Below are 14,639 nucleotides of genomic sequence, written 5' to 3'. Positions count from 1 at the left end.
ATATTGTAACAATAATAGATATTACAATAAAAACATATTGAATATTAAATAATCATTTGTAAAAGAAAAATGAGCCCTGGCAGTATTATTTTTCTACTCTGAGCCAAGCTTGGCTTCATTGTTACCCAAGCCTTGGGCCAAACTTGGCACCTTGACCACCCCGAGCTTCGCCCGAGGTTATCATCCCAGGCTTCAACCAGGCTTGGGCCAGTCTAGTTGCCATGCTTGGCCCATACTTTCTCCTCATTGGAACAAGCCTGGCTCGAGACTGGGCCATTTGTATATTCCTACCTGGGATCTATTATCGCGTATCATACCTCAATAGAAAATCGCGGCAATCTCCGCGTAATTGCCGTAACATTTACACAACGACTCGTTTATTGCCGCGGCCCCGTAATCTCCACATTCTGCGCGCACAGAGATGCGACGGAGACAAAGCAGCCGCTGTTGGATGCAGGAAATACTTATTACAGTAATCAGTAAAAAGGAGGAGAGATAATTGTTTCAAAGACCCGTCGCCCTATGTTTATATCGATCTTATTTCATTCCATTTTACGAAATACAGACGTGAATTAAATAGATCACATAAGCTAAAATTATTTGATTTTTATATCGAGTCGGTAATAATAAACGTTAACGCATTAAATCCCAAGATTGTGCTTTTAGAAATTAGTATTCAGAACTTAAAGAACTTTTGAAGTTCGTAAATATACTTTAAACAAATGTGTATACATCATAATACACAGGTTGTAATGAGAATCCAAATAAAAATACTGCTTTCGGGACAACTTTGTAAAATTTTTAATTACGGAAATAAAAATATTGCATTTTATAATAGTTATATTTATTATTGTATATATAAATATATATCATTTAAGACTAAAAGCCATATCTTTAGAAATTTTACGTTTGGTCATCGCGGCGCGACTTCGGAGTCGACGCGGCAGAATTTATGCATCGAACATGTGCATAAATGCGGCAAGCAGCGATTTCCTTTTTCGTGTAAACACCACTGACCGGTCGGCGGACTGGTCGGCATCGCGTTAATAACTTGTTAATTTCACGATGCGGTAATGTAATCGCTTAATACACACAAACCCCCCCTCTCCCCCCACCCCCCCGACACGCAGATTACACGCGGAACAAGTTCTTAACGGCACGGCACGAATCGTGCACTTTTGCGACGACGTTTCCTGCACGGAAACCGGCAAAAGTTGTTGAATACGAGAAAAAGGTCGCCGTGTAAAGATGGAATGTATAATCTTCCTTATGTTTTGCGACTGTCGGCTTTGGATTAAATTGATGGTCAGGTAATGAGATCTAATACTGGCGGATGGAATCTTTATCCACGGATCAATTTGGCAAGGAAATTAATTACCCATCTGACTAATTAATCCGACATTATGTATTATAATTGACATATTCAAGAAATAATAAATTCTTCGTGAGCTCACGTTCGCTGTTACGGAGTTTTGATTCCGTAAAAGCGCACCAACGTCTTTTCCGTTCTTGTTTAATTGCCGAGTGTGGCAACTTTGCTTGAAATAATGATTCATTAGAAATTCTAAAAGTAGCGATATTACGGCGGCAACTACGGGGGCAAAACTTCTTTTTTTTTTTTCTAATTTGTAAATGCAGATACGCATAGATATACGACGCGTTTCGTAAGCACGCGGGATACAACGTTAAGGGGACATAACGTTATATTCGAACGACTTGAATTTACGACGACGATTAACTATAATTACTGCGGCGGCGAACGACTTCTTCCTAGACGACCTATTACGGCGTGTGAATGAATCATTGGTAACGTTTCCCGCACAGGCGTTAAGAACCCGAGCTTTCACGAAACGTATTAAGCAACGAAGTATTGCGGGATTTATTAAGGTTCCTGGTGTGTGTTTCTATCAGAAGCGCGTTTGAACCGGTCAATTACCTTTCTGCGATGCGTAACGAGCGGAATGAGCACAGAATTGATTAACATATCTCTTTTTTTTTCTTAATAAGACGGACAGCATGCACATTGATGCAGTCTGTATCAATTACATAATTTATGTACGTCTTGATTGCATGTGTTTTCGTTAGAAACTTCTTACTGCACATTATACTGCAGTAAATCGTTTCAGAGTTGAAGAAGTAGGAAAATATTTTAACAATAATTTCCATTGCACGAAAAGCAATTACTTAAATATTTATTGATACGATGGGTTTGTTTTTTTCTTATTAATTAACAATTAAGGTCTTTTAGTTTGCCCTGAATATTTTCAGCTCTTCGCGGAAAAGGTAACGCGAAAGGAAAGAACGAAGGAGACGATGCGTTGATATACCCTGTTACGCGATACGTAGTACGGAAACAGGTTACTGACGATGGGGTCGGCGAGGCTAGCCGGCCGACGTGAATGGAAGGTGCTATTTCACGAAAATGCCGTACAGCACAATGCAGGCGATATCTAGCCGCGGTATCTCAAGCACTTGCACACGAGACACACGAGAACGCGCGTCGACACACGGGGTGTCCTTTGTAAATTTCGACTTAATGGCCTTTATACTCCCACGTGCCACATTCGTCTTCCCTCTTCCTCCATTATGCGCGTCGCGCACCATCTAATACCTGTTCGACGAGGCTGTATTTACCCCGACCTATTGTCTCCCTCCTCCCTTCCTCTTCCCGGGGCGGGGGTTTAATGTTTCGCGTGAAATAAGTAGGGGAGAGTGGGCACCCTTGAACCACGTTTTTTCAAATCACATTAAAAATGATTTTTAATAACTTTATTATAACATAAATGAGACAATTCGATGTTTAATATAATAAACTTTGTTTGTAAATGATTTAAGAAGTAAATTTTCAGAAATATTTTGCAAAAATAATGATATTTCGAAATGCTGCGTTTTTCACAGTGGACCAAAAGCGTGGGGTCGATTGAGCCATAGCGTAGGGTACACTGTGACATGTAATGTGAAAGGTAGGGTATTCTGTGACACGTAGAAGAGATCTAATTAAAAACTGAAAACAAAGCCTCACAGCGACTCGATTACATGTGATCTGTAACTAAAGGGTGAAAAAAAAGAGAAAATAAGCGTAGTTCTGTAAGCGTGGAACAGAAGACCCCATCAACCTGCGTCACATTGGACCCCACTAAACATCGATATAACCTCACTTTAGTAGAAATCAACGAATATAGCCTCATAGCGACTCGATTACATGTGATCTGTAACTAAAGGGTGAAAAAAAGAGAAAATAAAAGTGTGGAGATGATTATATCGATGGAAATTATTTCATTTTATAGGCAAAAGTGTAGTTCTGTAAGCGTGGCACAGAGGACCCCATCAACCTGCGTCACATTGGACCCCACTGAACATTGATATTATTTATCGTAAATATTTCAGATACAAAACAATTAAACGTTTTTGTGCTCACTTTGGTATTGAACCTAGATCCCGACGAACGTCTTATGAATTTTTTTTTAACTGTAGCATCCTTAGAAATTCATACATATCAAAAAGTTACGACAAGTAAAAATTTACTTTGCAAGGCTCCAATTACAGATCTGCCTTTAACTAAGGTATATATGCTTATTTCGGCATAATTTTTTTAGGGAAGTTATATGTTTTGAAAACGAAAGTTTTCATACCCACCGTCACTATTTTGCAGAACGTTAATACAGAAAACTCGCACTGTCACATTGGACCCCGTGGCTCAAGGGAGCCCACTCTCCCCTATGTCCGTGAGCGAAATTCGTAAAGTTACGGGAAGTATAACCTTAAGGTATTTATGGTATGAAATATGGAGAGGCTTGTCCGCATTCCTTGTGCGATAGTAGGCTGCAAAGTTTGGAGTCGACTCTTGCTTAAGAATATTTTGATAGTATAATGTGGAGGTATTTAATAATGAAACAATTAATGTGTGAATTTTGACAAATTATCTCATAAAAGGTGATAAATAGAAACTTTCTTTCTTAAATTTTTCTTAACCGGCTACGGTAAGACATTTCCTTGATACGCTAGTTAAGCTAATTGATGACCGAAGTTAGTATAGCTTCCCGACTAATTTTTGCTGGATTCTTAAGTTGTCATTTTTAAGACATTAACAAATAATACGAAGAATCTTGTAATTGTTAATTTAATGATGTTAGATAAGAAACGGATCACTTTTCCATTCCTGGAAATTTTTGCCACTTTGAATAAATTTTATGCGATTTGTTGTCAATGTCCGACATTTCGCATTCTAGAATCGTGTAAAACGCATCATGGGGCAGAATCGCAGCTGCATATCAGGCGTGAAATTCCGTTCAGCGATATGAATACAATAGAATATAACGCGCGAATGTAAACAGATAACTTAAAATCCAATGAATAAAGAGTCATGCCGAGTAGAAGTCTCGCCGGCTGTATCAATAGCTCGCAAAAGGATTGAAGCGAGTTTGCTGCGACACGACGTAGCGGCGTCACTGCTTTTCATTGGTTTTCATTGAACTTTAATTGCACGTCTGTCCGAAGAAGTAGGTCATATAGAAATTAACGGAATACTTTCTTAATAGAAATCTGGACTAACGAAGAGCGCATATATTTTCTCACGAGTATCTATGAATAGTTTCTAATTTAAAGGCGTTCATTAGCCTAATGATGCTGCTTTGTCCGTATCAAATGATATTAGAACTTCATTGACGATTAGATTAGTTGGTGATCTCTTTATTGTCTCGTGTGAAATACGGATACTTCAAGGTAATTTTAAAATAAGATACAATATTATGACGACTGCTTTTTTTCTCCTTCTCTTTCTCTCTCGATTGTTGAGAATATGCGTGGGAAAAGTTATGGTTGAAAAAATTAATTTCTGGAATGTAGACATTTCCACGTTATATCGCCGAATTGCGAAGTACTATTTATAGACAGTGATAGAATAATGACCAATCACGAATTAGCGTGACGCGGCGCGTTACATTGCAGAATACGTAAAGATAAAGGGTGTCATCAACTGTTCATTTTAATTTATTCATATTCAAAAAGTTGTTTACCATACCGCGAGCATCTTAAGCAAGCAATTTTTCTTGACAATTCCGGTCGTTAAAAGGCGCGCAGTTGGTCATGGGTGTATAATCGCGGTCTTCCTTTCGCGGCGATTAATCTCCATGAGTAATATCGATGTACGAAGGAAAATGCAGAAAAACCGCTAACAACATCGTTATTGCGAACGATACGATGTGGGTGCTTAGGCCGGAGTGAAAGTGACGAGCGTATACTACGATCGTATCGTCGTGTAAAAACGATTCTGGCCGGATGAGGAGCCGTGCACGTAACGCGCGCGCGCGTTATATACCTTACAGTACGATATGAACGGGCTGCAACGCACGTAATAAACGCCTCTAAGCCGGAGGTCGGCAACCCGCGGCTTTCGTAATTAATTAAGTAAGAAACACAAACGCGCCCTGTCCCGGTAACGCATCCATCATAATTTCCTCATGCAGCGCCGCTTTCAAAATAAACGTACGTTATACCGACGATTTCGATTTATCGCCGATTATTCGTGCGCGTTACGTGACTGCCGAGATAATCGTCGACGATTCGGCAAAGTTATCGATGTCGACGGCGGAATATAATTCGCCACACTTTCGCTATAAATTATAGATAATTGTACTGATAGAAATTACGGGAGTCGCTATTGCCGAAACGTACAATATGAATAATATGATGATCAAAACATTCACTCATCAGAAAAATGGACAATTCGTTCAAAAATTAACAAATGGATAAACCGATATTTTAAATCAAAATTATGATTAGAATAATGTCCAATCAATGATAGCCGGATATCATTGATAATTGATCAGCTTTTTAATTATTCCGATTGAAAGTGTCGAATTGTCCGTTTGTTAATTTTCGCACAATCATTTAGACCTGGATTTTTTTCTCAGTGTTTTTATAAGGAATGATGATCTCCCGACTTTTTCACTGAAGGAATAGACTAATTTCAAATTCATCAAGAAATCATTAAAATGCATTATACCTAATATGTTCGTTCGTCTATGCATCGTGCCTCGTGCAACGACTCACCGTTCGCAGAAAATCATTCCCGCGATCCTGGCGTGAAGAATTCGAGCGATTTACCGCAGGTGATCGACGCGGACTTATGCGCCGATCGATTTAAGTTTCCGCTCCGTCGACTTAATTCCCTCGGAACATCTCCGCCGCACGAAATGCATAAGGCTGCACGCGCCAATGCGCATTCCGCGGCCGAAACGGGGAGAGAAAGGGAGAGAGAAAGGGAGAGAATGAGAGATGCATCCGGACGGGACCGTTAGCTTTACGTGCATGCGAACAATTCCACGGGATGATACAGTTACGAGTATGCAACTTCTCTGCATCGTCGCGCGTGTTCGGTGATGATTTCTGGCTTCAGAGGACGGCTTCAATTTCACAGGGTCACGATACTTTGGGGCGTTTGATATCGATGATGAATCACAATATCCGGGCGATGCATCAGTCGTGGAAGGGAGCTTTGGCGATATAATAAATTACATTAAAATCGATTTATAAATAATTTATGCGAAATATACAGACCGCACAAGTCACTCCATTTAACTGACGGATCGATGCAAAGACGATTCTCTTTTTATTAGCTATAGCTATTACATGACACAACTGTCCAATTTTCACAATTGTATATTTTCGTATATCTAAGTTGCAGATTGAAATAAAGTCCACTTTCTAAATTAATTAATTGTAAGGAATACAATTTTGGAATTTCTGGCTTGATCTGCTAGAAGGTGAACTTTCAAACGCTAATTACTCGAAAAATAATAAGAGCCTCGATATTTTTGTCGAGATAATATCGAATTGAAGGAATAAAACAGAAGCGAAACATTCTGTGCTATTTATAATGCTAACACGTTTTCGCTCATGCGAAGCTTTTATTAAGCGTCATTTTCTTGGCCTATACGTTGTTTTATACTTCTGGTTTGCGCCTATCGCGATCGACGGCGACCGTTATCGTTAAGTTATTGCGCATCGATATAATATGTCTGAATTATGCATTAGCAAACCGAGCGATCCAGCCGCTCAACCGTGTCGCCGCATTTATTCGCTATTTTATTGCGGCGCGCGAAATACCGAGGTGTTTGTCACCGTTCATCGATCTGTCATCGACGTGGCATCGTTAATTATGCCTAGGATCTCACGTATCAACCACCTGTTCCCGCCTATTCTGGATCCGTCGCCCCGGCCGGCAAGGCGCCGATTCCCATCCCGCGTTTGCATTGAATGCGTTTTTCAGATGGCCCCATTTAGCGCTAAATATGCGGCGGGAATGTGGGTTATTCTCTCTCCTTCCGCAGTCGCACTGTTTTCTCTCACGTTATTCATCGCCGTAAAATTTATCTCCTTCCTCCCCTCGTTACATCTTTTAAGGTCATTTATCGCACCGGTGAACATAGCTTTTATGACATACACTTCGTGTAAATCAAACGCAATAGAAATATGCTCGGGTTTTTTTTTTTACTTTAAAATGTTGATATTTTATAACAAATATATTTCCACAAGTCTCTAACAGAGACATCATCTTATACGTTTAATTACTGAAAATAAAAAATTAAATTCGTTAAAGGATCTAAAGAGATGGCATTCTGACGATTGGTATCTTATTGTAATTACGAACGATTTCATATGATACTAATTATGATGGCGAGACGCCAGACGGGAACCACATGCGCTTTCATCGTCACGCCATGAATTGGTAGCGTGCAAAAAATTCCGTTGCCGATGGAGCAGCGAGTTTTTGTGATCAAATGCCAAGGAACATATATTCTACCAATTCTGCTGTCTATGCGTACAGAGACCTATTCGTCGGATATCCATATATATCGATTGCGTAAAGAATGTGCTATTAAAAACAATGTGACGATCGCAACATGTTGTCGAGTGCATAATAATTCTCGCTATTTATCCTCGTATCTCCTTCTCTCTTCTTCATTGCGTCCATATGTGACAGACAGTTTACAATGCAACGAATAACGATCCCCCGGCTTGATGTCACGGACGGATAGAAAGCCGACAAGAAAAATCTACATTCCTGCATGTGTGTCTCTGGCGATTTTACATTCACCATCGTGCCGGCGAACGGCTTCAACCTGCTCGTCGCGTGAGCCAAATAAAGCGCCGTGTCTCGCTACTTCATACCGTATTCCGTCGCCGTGCGCGAAGAGGGTCACGTCGAAAAAGGGTCTGTCGCTAATTAGTCTGATAGGGCGCTATCGTGGACAATCTGCCGGGATCTGTGGGGCATTATTCTTCCGGTTCCGATTTCGACCGGAAATTCATGTAACTGGTTCGTTAAACAGCTTGACGACATTATTATTTTGATTTTGAAGCCAATCTTTTTACCTTACCGTTTCATATTTGTTTATGCGAAAGTGAAATATTTCTTTTCGATGATGGATCGTTTCTCGCGAGTCACGGCGCAGTAATAGGCACATTCAAAGAGTATATCCTTGGAATTTTAATTTCGGAATAAATTAAACTCGACGATCATGCCTTGGAAAGAAATTCTGCATTGATGTTCGTATAATGTTACCGCAAATGACCTGTCTTTATGATAGAGTCTTTACTATCGCGGTCCATAAATGTAGCTGCAATTTATCTCTTTTCGTGTGGCGTACAGCTGGTGCAAATGCGACTTACCGATACAAAACGGCACCGACAAGTCGGCGATAATTTGTCATAAATTCACTTAATCCGCGAATGATAACGTATCAAGAAGCAAACACGTTACGTGAAACAGATTCTTTTCCTTTTCGACAACGCGTCTCGCGACCACGGCTTGCCACTTGGCTTGCCAAAGAGGTGAAAGCATTCGCGTGTATATAATTTATTATTAAATACCTGCCACATGTGAGCGCTCGTAAATTATACGCCAAGTTTCTTAGTTCACGTGTTCTCGTTCGCGGTAGGAAGCCGTATTAATTAACGCGCATGGGAAATTAATTGGAAAGTAGTAACCGTTCTTAATTGTGCACCGTTGTACTTGAAACAATCAAAATCGATCGTCAGATCGTTAGATCGCGTCTTCGCGCTGCATAATACAATTAATTATACGAGCCGGGCTGCATAAAATTCCCAATGTCGAGCCTGAACGTTTTTCTTTGGATATCGCTTTCCAACGCGGAGGAATAAAATCCTCGAGGCCTCGAATGTGCAAGCAACACCTGGGTTGCCTAATCGCGCGCGAGAGCGATTGTGAAAATCGACGAGCCGCTTGAATTCCCGGCGATGCCTGGAAACCTCGCGCGGGTTTCGATGAGATCGATGGTCGTTTCGCGAGGTCGCGAGTTTATCGTGCCTCTTGGAATGTGCAGCACGTCTAATGGAACTACGGTCGCTTTCGAATCCCTCGGAATTCTGTGTCGCGCGCCGTCAGGTATCCCCTTCGATCACGAGTCATGTTGAATGGTCGCGGACTATCCGGAATTATTCCATTATGTAATCATAGCTTTATTTTATGTCGATGAACTTGATCCGTACCGTTGATCAATTAATCGCGCCGTTGGTAGTGCCGTAATTAAACTGTTGGTTCAATCTTCCGTGTTTGCCGGCAACGAGTTATTGTCATTACTAACAGGGAGTACCTATACGAGACGTAGATGCAAATATTATATACCATTCCTTATAACAGTTTCGTAACGAAATAGAGTGAGGCAGAATTTTAATTCCGCCCGAATTAAAATTCGAACGCGGAATTCTCGGTGATCGCGCGACACGTTGTTATATAATAACGATTTCGACAGGATGGAAAGAGTATAGGAACAGTAGTGATAACTCGATGGTTTGCAACGCGCGCGTTGAAAGTAGTCTCGATAGCTTGCTTGACCTTTCTGGCGTCTGGAATCTGACATAAGAAAACTAATACCGTTGATACCTGTCTCTCTCGGTATGTTTATCAACAATTTTACTTCTAGCTAAGCGTGCAAACTTACAGGAATGGCACTACAGCCACTATCCTCGATATGCGCGGAATGTGAAAGTGAGCACGAGAAGAGAATATAATTCGGTTTAAAAAAAAAAAAATATCTAATTGTAGAGTACCTGAAAATCGTAACTGCAAATATTGAAATTTGCGTTTACATATATGTACCAACCGGTACGTGTACATAAAACTTGGAACATAAACGTAATGGTCGTAAGCCATAAAATCAAACGTCTAATTTTATGGGCTTTATGGTTCAGCGACGTAAAATTCAATGACCGAAGTAATCCAAAGCGTAATTTGCAACTATAGAACGCACCCTGAGCTATTGCACGCGCGAAAGCGGTGCGTCGGAAAGCCGGTTGACTATTCGAGCGCATTGCCGCAAAATTTCTCCTTGGAAACTATTCGAGACAGGCCGCGGTTCACGAAAGTTTTTTTTTGCCCCTCGTGCGGGGACCCCGCGCCAATCGTCGATTGACGGAAGGCGGTGGTCGGGTCGATCGTGGGCCTTGAAGACCGCGTAACCCGAGTCGACCGCCGCCGTCTCGGGGCCCCCGTATAGGTCTCAAGGATCCCTCCGGGTTCGACTCCGGATCCGGCGGGAGGGGGAGACGCGCGAGTACAGGCTCCTAGAGCGGTCCAGCAACTTCACAGAACACAGGCATGCGGTTACGCGCGCGCGCGCGCGAGCGTATGCACACACACGTGTTGTGCGTACTACTCCCCGGCTCGCGGTAGTACGCACGCTACCGCACGCACACAGCTTCCGCCTCTCACAGAGTTACAGCATCGCGCGCGCGCGCGCGGAAACGCCGCGCCGCGTCGACTGGCGAAAAAAGATCCATTGAGAAAGAGTTACGGTATAATACCGTATTTTATTATAAAGCGCGGAGAAGCACCCCCCGGAGGGATCTGTTAGAACCGTCTAGCAACGTTTAAATGCAATATAACTACAAATCCCACCCGTGAACACGCGTGGTACTCACAGCTCTCGAGTCTCGACTTTCAACTCTCGTTTCTTAACTGTCGATCTCGATATTCTAACATCTAACTTATAGCTATCAGGTTTTAATATTCAACTTTCAACCCTCGTGACTCTTTATTCTCGCTCAAGTCTCGACCCTCGGTTTTTCTAAAATTTTAGCCTGCAAGTTTTAAAGTCTCGAATTTCAAGCTCACGTTCAAGCTCACGTTTCAAGTACAAGCCTGAAGTCGCGAGTCCGTCGTGACTTGAACTCTCAAATATTACGATACGTTCTCTCAATTTGTTTTCGAGTCACAGATATATATATATACTCTATTACATCGCGTGACAGATTGCTCCTGTAAATTTGGCTAACTAATCTTATCTCATCGCACACAAGCAGCAAGACAAATCGCTTTTTAACATTCCTCTGTAATCAAACTCAATATATCTGACAGTTCTCCTTGGCAAAAAATTCTTGCCAATACTACGCCCGATCTTTACTCGGAAGAGTCGAGAGGATACAATAGTTCATTAACTGTCTCTCTCTCTCCCCCTCCCTCTTCACTCCTCTCCTCTTTCTACGAACCTATGAATCACTTGTTACGCAGGTGCGCGGTTTCGTTACATGACTCTTTCTCCTCCTGGCGGAGTATCTGCGATTCGCGATTGCATCACTCATTGTTCCTCGTGGAACGTGCACCGGAGGTTGATACCGACGCGAATACCGTTTGTGGAAGGATCGAAGTACCGCTCTAATTTCACGTACACCTAAGCCGAGATCCGCACCCGTTATAATCGCCGCCGAGAGAACTCGTTCGAGGCGAGGAAAAGGAAAACTCGCGGACCGGTATACTTTTTTTCTAGATTCCACACCGTGTCCGGTTCGTCGCGCCTGTAAGAGATATCGTCTAGCCGAGGCGACAAGTATTCTTCCTTTTTCCAGAAATGTTCACCGGATATTTTATTCTTTATTTACCTGCGATCAATTTCCTCGATAATTGAAAAGATGATATCAATATCTACGAGCAGTTTAAAAGCATGTCATGTCTGTCTAAATGTGACGTGTGGACTGAAAAAGAAATGTCAAACATCTTGTAACTCAATATAATAAATAACAAGGTAATTTTTTGTTTTTATCTCTAAGTCATAAGATAGCATTGCTCCCTGTTATAATTGCAATCTATAATTAATTTTAATGCGCGAAAAGAAGAGCATTTGCACAATTATGAATAATTATGAACTGAATAATTTCGAACTGCGAGTCACGCGGTACAATTTTTTTTTTTTTTAGGTTAATGCAACGAAGGATTTATTAAAATATTTCTACAATATACCGTCGTAATTTATATGTTCACGGTCCGTAACGACAGAATACGTTGCAAGTGGAGAAAAATTTGAACGTGACTAAATAAAAAGGAAACTCGTGTTCTTGCATACGCTCTTTAGAAATCAAATGAAATTTCGCAAGGTATCGGAAGGTTATTATGTCAAAGGGCGATTTATATAGAATACGCTTCCAGGAAATTCTTTGGCCGCAGGAAAGAAGTATAGTTCCAGTATACGTACTTGAGAAATTCTCGAATTGAATTCCAGAATATTTCGTGGATTATTGAAATGTTATGTTCTACGCGCTGATTCGAACGTGAAATAAGCGAGACGTCTATACCAAATCGATCAATTGGGCGCAGAAAATTGTTAAACGTCACGTTACGTGGCTGGTTCAGATCACGACGGATTGTCCTGATGATCATTCCGTTAACATCACCGCAACATTTGTCACGGAAAATCGCCGTGGATTTTATGCTTCAGCCAATTATACCGCTGAAAAGTGTTTGCAAATGATTGTTGCTCGATTCGAGCAATGATTTTATATTTTTCGTTGTGTCAGATATTCATGCCAACAGTGATATGATCCTTTAAACAACAGATATATTTATAATTACATATTTTTGGATATACGAAAATTTTATTCTCTTTTAAAAGATAATTGAATAATGTAAAAGATACTTCAGATACTAAATAACGAATTATAATTAATTCAGTTTATAATCAATGTCTTCTTGAGTTTGTTTATATTTATTAAAATTTTGCAAGTAGGGATTATATATACAATGTATATGTATATGTATATATGGAGGGGTAAAAACCACAGTGATGTAAGTCAAATTTTTAAAAATATTTTCTCGCGTACATAGATGCAATCTGTATACAATATATAAATTCCATCTATGCACACGAGAAAATATTTTTAAAAATTTGACTTACACCACTGTTGTTTTTACCCCTCCATATATATGTATAATTGAAAAGCAGTCACTATCGCAATACCAATATAGATCAGGAACAAAGTTTAAGTTTTCTATATGCAATAAACAACACGTCGCAATCAATTAATGGCTAATCGGCGATAACCCGCTATCACGAAGTGTCGCGACCTAAATACCCCTCATCAGTTGCTTTAGAAATTACCGAGCAATCCTTCGTCTTACAATTAATTATATTCGCTTTTCCTACAAGTCGCATGTGTTCCGGAGTAATAAACAGAATCACGTGACATTTCGTCAAACCGGTTTCCTAATTGGATTTCGATTAGATCCCGATCCCGCGGATCCATCATGATTTTTCTCGGCAGGTAGAAGCAAAGGTATAGCGGCGGCTCGTACAGCTACCGGCTCTCGCGGTCGAAACTCGTTCCGGTCGCCCGTTCGCCGATTTCGCAATTTTGGATTCCACGGGCGCACTTCGTCCGCGCGGACGAGCGAGTTTAGCTTGACCTGGAGAACGATCGATCGGCCGGGGTATGAATACGCGAGCCGATAGCTGATAACCGGCCCGCGATCGTCGTCGGCGTGGTACAGTTCGTCGGCTAACACGCGGTTACACATGCGGTAAATACACACCTTCCTCCGTTGTATGTGCGTGTGCGAGTTATCCGAAAACCGGAGCGGGGCGACTCTCTTCGATCGGTATCGTGGAACCACCGTGGCACCGTGTGAGAATCACCAGAAAAATCCACCAGAAAAATAAACCAAATGCACACTCCGAAATTTCTCTCTCTCTCTCTCGTTATCGTATACACTCGCGCACAGTTCGCCGCGGAAGTTTTTCCTCTTTTTATTTGTTTTTCGAAATTCGAACTGTACCCTCCGAAGAGGCAGAACGCACACGGTCAGCGGCGCGTGCGTGCACGCCTCGCTTCTGCGTCCGTTGTGGAGAGTTCGCGTTCTCTCTTTCCGCGTGAACCGGCGTGAACCAAGCCGAGATCTGCGTCAATGCCTCAGCGCGGCCACGGAGTCACGGACCTGCTCTCTTCGTTCGCTTCGAGCCGCTTCATGCGCCGCAGCCCGCAGCCCGGCAGCCCTTCCCTTTACTTCGCTCGCCCTCGACGTTCTTTCCCCCTCCGCCATGCCAGACGCGTTTCCCCACCCCGTCGAAAAAACGGGTTCCCCTACTCTGCCGCTCGACGAACAAGTTTCCCTCCTCTTCTTCTCTTCTCCGCGACGAACGAGTTTCCCCACTCCACGTGGCAAACACGTTTCATCGTATCTGCTTCTGATACGCTACAGGGTCCTTGGGCTTTTGTTTATCGCGCATTTTGGGCCAGTTTTCTTTCCACACATTTTTTTTCATTTTTGTATAAGATTTTAATTTGGAAGACATAAGTAGCACGCGTAATTGTAATTTAGCGTTCAAACTAATTATTGTCGTGATTAT

The 14,639-nt window shown here is 41.7% G+C and overlaps 1 protein-coding gene across 1 annotated transcript in view; it reads right to left on the bottom strand.

Annotated features, from left to right (window-relative positions):
• LOC112457171 (spectrin beta chain, non-erythrocytic 5) overlaps positions 1–14,254 on the bottom strand; it is a 61,310-nt gene extending 47,056 nt beyond the window's left edge. The window contains exon 1 of the mRNA XM_025020109.1: positions 13,826–14,254. The gene's annotated coding sequence lies outside the window, so the exon portion shown is untranslated. The remainder of the gene's footprint in view (positions 1–13,825) is intronic.
• Positions 14,255–14,639: the final 385 nt, after the last annotated feature.

This window comes from Temnothorax curvispinosus, unplaced genomic scaffold, assembly GCF_003070985.1.
Source record: "Temnothorax curvispinosus isolate PA1 unplaced genomic scaffold, ASM307098v1 QBEX01000740.1, whole genome shotgun sequence".
Lineage (NCBI taxonomy): Eukaryota > Metazoa > Arthropoda > Insecta > Hymenoptera > Formicidae > Temnothorax > Temnothorax curvispinosus.
Note: the sequence above shows the minus strand (reverse complement) of the source record. Positions and strands in the feature narration are given on the sequence as shown.